Raw genomic sequence first — 6000 nt, 5'->3', positions numbered from 1 at the left:
ATTGAGTCCAGGTCCCTTTACTTTTTTTTTTTTTTTTTTGAGAAGGAGTCTCGCTCTGTTGCCCAGGCTGGAGTTCAGTGGCGCGATCTCGGCTCACTGCAACTTCTGCCTCCCAGGTTCACACCATTCTCCTGACTCAGCCTCCCAAGTAGCTGGGACTACAGGCGCCCGCCACCAAGCCCACCTAATTTTTTTTGCATTTTTAGTAGAGGCGGGGTTTCACCATGTTAGGCAGGATGGTCTCGATCTCCTGACCTTGTGATCTGCCTGCCTCGGCCTCCCAAAGTACTGGGACTACAGGCGTGAGCCACTGCGTCCCTCTACTCTTAAAAGGGATATCTCTACCTCATTTGTATGTCATATTCTTTTATGCCTAGGTCTTTGCAACTTTAATTATTTATCCATGTTGAAAACATTAAATTATTGCTACTTCATATCTTGTTTCAGTTAATTAGCAAGGCTCCTTTCAATTCTGTTTAATGATGTTATTTTGAAATCACTCTCCCCACTAAAGACAGACACACATATGCACAATTAGTACAGACACACACACAGGCACACACTTGAAGCTGAATGAGGACTCCTGGGACTGTGTTTATAGCAAGCTATTCTCACCTCCAGTCACACCATTAATATTAGAGAGGAATGGAAATGAAGCAAGCTTTCAATATCAGATTATCTTTCCATTTTTTTGTATGGTCGTGTTCTGTCTTCTGTTTAAAAAAATTATAAAAACACAACAATTTTGCTTGATAAACATACAGAGGATAATTAAATAAAACCCAAGGGGGGAAAAATCTAATTACCTCAGATAATTCCTGAGAGACTAGGAAGAAGAAATAGCTTGCTTGAATGAATTAATGGCATTCGCAGTGACCTGGATGAGATTGGAGACAATTATTCTTTTTTTTTTTTTTTTTTTGAGACAAAGTCTCCCTCTTTTCCCCCAGGCTGGAGTGCAATGGCATGATCTCAGCTCACTGCAACCTCCACCTCCCACGTTCAAGTGATTCTCATGTCTTAGCCTCCCGAGTAGCTGGGATTACAGGCACCTGCCACCACGCCCGGCTAATTTTTATAGTTTTAGTAGAGATGGGGTTTCACCCTGTTGACCAGGCTGGTCTCGAACTCCTGACCGAAGGTGATCTGCCCGCCTCAGCCTCCCAAAGTGCTGGGATTATAGGCATGAGCCACTGCGCCCAGCTGGAGACAATTATTCTAAGTGAAGTAACTCAGGAATGGAAAACCAAACATTGTATGTTCTCACTCATAAGTAGGAGCTAAGTTATGAGGATGCAAAGGCATAAGAATGACTCAATGGACTTTGGGGACTCAGGAGGAAAGGGTGGGAAGGGGGTGAGGGATAAAAGACTACAAATTATGTGCAGTGTATACTGCTTGGGTGATGGGTGTACCAAAATCTCACAAATCACCACTAAAGAACTTACTCATAAAAAAAAAAGAACTTACTCATGTAACCAAACACCACCTGTTCCCCAATAACCCATGGAAATAAAAAAAAAATTAAGAAAAAGAAAAAAGTTTCCTTGGTTACAGCCATACTCCAGCTCCCAATATGTCTCCTTGATACTCAGCCAAAATAATAGAATATAAAAAACAAATCTGTCCAAAAGATAAAAGTCATGAAATCTTTTTGGGGTCAAGACACTTAGAGATTGAACATACCCATGGAAAGAATGGGCAAAGGAAATAAACCAACAGTTCAACCAAGAACAACCAAATTTGGGCATTTTTAATATATGAAACAGTAAAAAACTTGTTTTTCCTGTAGCCTATTTCATATTGATTTGGAAAATTGGTTTTTATATGGTCCGACAGAAGATGAAGAGGTGGGCACCTTTTCTCAGAGTTTCACTCTTGTTGCCCAGGCTGGAGTGCAATGGCGCCATCTCGGCTCACTGCAACCTCCATCTCCTAGGTTCAAGTGATTCTCCCACCTCAGCCTCCTGAGTAGCTGGGATTACAGGCGCCTGCCAGCACGCTCAGCTAATTTTGTATTTTTAGCAGAGATGGAGTTTTGCCATGTTGGTCAGGCTGGTTTCAAACTCTTGACCTCAAGTGATCCACCCGCCTCGGCCTCCCAAAGTGCTGGGATTATAGGCATGAGCCACTGCGCTGGCCGGCAATCTATTCTTTGCTATTTTTTTCGGTTTTGGATTTTGATCTCTTTATTTACAATCCCATGGGCACGCTCTAGTTCTGGTTCTGGTCTTTTTGCAACATGCAAAGGCTTCGCTGATATTACTACGTAAAATTCTGCGCACACTGTGACAAGTCCTTTTACACTGAAATGCCTTCTTCATGCAATTAATCCCTGAGGACATCGTGTCATACACACATTTATTTCATTGTATTCTGTCTTCACCATTCTCATGCCAAATATAAATGAGTGGGGACTTAACTTGCTTTGTTCACTTTTGTGTTTTCACAAAGGTATGTGAATACATGTGCATCGTATAGAAACACGTTTTAAGAAAATGAGAAGTAATGAGATGAAAAGAATGACAAGAGAATAAAATCAGTTTAAATATAGTGGTTTCAAAATAACAATATATTAAATAAAATCAAAAGAAGCATCAGTAATGAACTGAAACGAGACACGAAATAGCAGTAATTTAATGATTTCAATGTGGATAAATATAGTTGCAAAGACCTAGGCATAAGAGAATATAACATACAACTGAGGTAGAAATATTCCTTTTAAGAATAAAGGGATCTAGACTCAATATATTCCAAAAGATGACTCAGAATACAGAGGTCAGAACACAAGGCAGCATGTGAAAATAAACAGGAGATGCATTTCAATTCATGGGACATCTTTGGAGCCAATTTATGAAAGTACAAACATAAAACACCAGGACAAGTCTGGGTGTGGTGGCTCATGCCTCTAATTCCAGCACTTTGGGAGACCAAGGCAGAAGCATCACTTGAGATCAGGAGTTCAAGACTAGCATGGCCAACATGGAGAAACCCCGTCTCCACCAAAAAATACAAAAATTAGACGGGCATGGTGGCGCATGCCTGTAATCCCAGCTGCTTGATAGGCTGAGACAGGAGAATCGCTTGAACCTGGGAGGCGGAGGTCGCAGTGAGCCAAGATCATGCCACTGCACTCCAGCTTGGGTAACAGAACGAGACTCTGTCTCAAAAAAGAAAACAAACAAAACAAAACAAAACACAGACCTAGTCACAAGAGAATATACTGTATAATTGAGCGACAGGTATCTAAATTTATAGTTTTATCTTACGTAAAGAAACGTGGATCAAATATGTTTATAAAAGATAAAGGTGATCTTTAGTCAAATGAAGAAGAAGAATGCCTTCCAAATGATGGTCAAAGACAGTGTGACTTGTAGAAATAGATTGAACGACAAAAGGACAAAGGTGCAATTACAAATAACACAGACGAAAATAAATTGGAAACGTATTAAAGGCCATTTATTTACTCAAATGATGCAGAAGAACTTTGTATGTTTATAAAAGCAATCAGGGGAACACAGTATGACAGATAGATTTGATCACACAAAACTTACAAACTTTCATATATCTACACATGTATAGATGCGTCTATACGTACATAAAATATGCAGTACATCTATATGTACATAAAATAACCAAATGTTAAACAGCAAAGGTGGTGGTATATACTCAAATATACCCCACCTTAACTCCAATTCCTTTTATTGTTTTGTGAGATAAGGTCTGGCTCTGTCGCCCAGGCTGGAGTGCAGTGGCATGATCTCAGCTCACTGCAACCTCTGCCTCCTGGGCTCAAGCCATCCTCCCACCTTAGCCTCCCAGTAGCTGGGATTGCACGTGCATGCCACCATGCCTGGCTAATTTTTGTGTTTATTTTTGTAGAAATGGGATTTCACTACGTTGCCCAGGTTGGTCTCGAACTCCTGAGTTCGAGCGATCTGCCCACCTCAGCCTCCCAAAGTGCTGGGATTATGGGCATTAGCCACCCTGCCTGGCCTAAAACTCCAGTTCTTATGTTTGAAAGAATGCAATCAAAAACAGAAATAAAGACACTGCAAACAAACCCACTCCATGGAAGCAAAGCACTCACACAGACAATTTGCAATTGAGAAAGTAAATGTCTAACAAACCCACAAATATATTCAGACTCAGCAGTGAAGAAATAATTGCAAATAAAGCTCATTAGTGCACCCATTTCCACCTATCCAATGTATACTTTTTCCATCTGACTACCTAGCATGAAGGGAGACTACTGCAAAACGTATGCCTCATGAACTACTGTTGTAAGGTAGCATTAGCAAACAATCCACTGGTCTGGATCTTTCTCACCAGTGTGGAAGCATGCTCAAATATACTCCATCTTAAAAACAAAAGAGTCCAGGCACGGTGGCTCATGCCTGTAATCCCAGCACTTTGGGAGGTCGAGGCAGGCAGATCACAAGGTCAGGAGTTCAAGACCATCCTGGCTAACACGGTGAAACCCATCTCTACTAAAATACAAAAAATTAGCTGGGCGTGGTGGCAGGCGCCTGTAGTCTCAGCTACTCAGGAGGCTGAGGTAGGAGAATTGCTTGAACCTGGGAAGTGGAGGTTGCAGTGAGCCGAGATCTCCCCACTGCACTCCAGCCTGGGCGACAGAGCCAGATTCCTTCTCAAAAAAAAAAAAAGAATGCGCTCACATCAGTGTGTATCCCTCCCCAGCCAATACCCTATTTGTCTGCTTCCGAAAATTGTAGAGATTCGTGGACATTTGTTCTGTTTCTACTGGAACCACTCTATGCCTACAGTTTCCTCTTCTCATTATGCTTCCATCACTTAAATATCAACAGCGAGCAGTACATTGCTGAGGTCAATGTTCATGTCTCTTTTTACCATCATAAACGAAAACCTGAATTAATTAAGCAGACAAGCAAAAAAAAAATCCCACTGCAGTCTCTGGGCTCTGGACTAGGCTGAACTGACTCTCAAGTGACCTCGGGTAAATGTTCTCTGTTTCTATTCTCTCTGAAGCTTTTCTGAAGTAGCTACTGGGCTCTCCGACTCACCTGGATGGGATCTCTCAGAGGAAAGTCTCTGTGTGGGAATTCAAATTCTTCTCTGAATGGTTGATGGTGGAGACTGAAACTCTGTCGCCAGACAAGACAGCAGGAAGGAGTCAAGCACTGGTCCCTGAGGTAGACCTAGCACTCCAGAATAAATAATCACATGTGTCCCTTCCAGCCCAAGGTTGTACACGCTGAGGGACAACAGTGATATTTATACCTCCCTGTATCTGCTCGTTAGGCACATAGCTTATTATTCAGACCCTGAGCACATCATTTTCCTGTGGGACATTGCTTTGCACAGAAAGGAAATTTTTCTTGCAGATTCTTTGCCTTCAAGCGTCCAAGTTAAAAGTTAGGTGCATCATGAGAACACATAGACACAGGGAGGGGAACATCACACACTGGGGCCTGTCAGGGGGTGGGGGACAAGGGAAGGGAGAGCATTAGGACAAATACCTAATGCATCCGGGGCTTAAAACCTAGATGATGGGTTGATAGGGGCAGCAAACGACATGGCACATGTATACCTATGTAACCAACCTGCATGCTCTGCACATGTATCCCAGAACTTAAAGTAAAATAAAATAAAATAAAATAAAAAGAGTCAGGTGCATCTAGTCTTTATTATTCCTTCTCCATGAACTCTCCTGCTTTCCAGAGGTCTAACCTCCCATCACCTTGTCCCAACCCTGAGAGAAAGTTTCCCCAAAACTCAAAAACTGAAGAACCTCCCCTGACTAGGTTTCTTGGATTTCCAGAGCACTGACATGGTGGGCACAGCCCTCACCCCTGATACCTCCAGAAAATTGTTATTGTTTTCTTCAACAAGGGAGAGAACTATATTCCTTTGATATAAAATCATAGATACCGTACTCCTTGGCTTCATAACACTTTTGATGAAAAAATGAGGAGATCTGCTTGTGACACAAGTCAAGAGCTGTCCTCGTCCTTCATT

Source organism: Pan paniscus, chromosome 20 (genome assembly GCF_029289425.2).
Source record: "Pan paniscus chromosome 20, NHGRI_mPanPan1-v2.0_pri, whole genome shotgun sequence".
NCBI classification, from domain to species: domain Eukaryota; kingdom Metazoa; phylum Chordata; class Mammalia; order Primates; family Hominidae; genus Pan; species Pan paniscus.
This window is presented reverse-complemented; position numbering follows the sequence as displayed.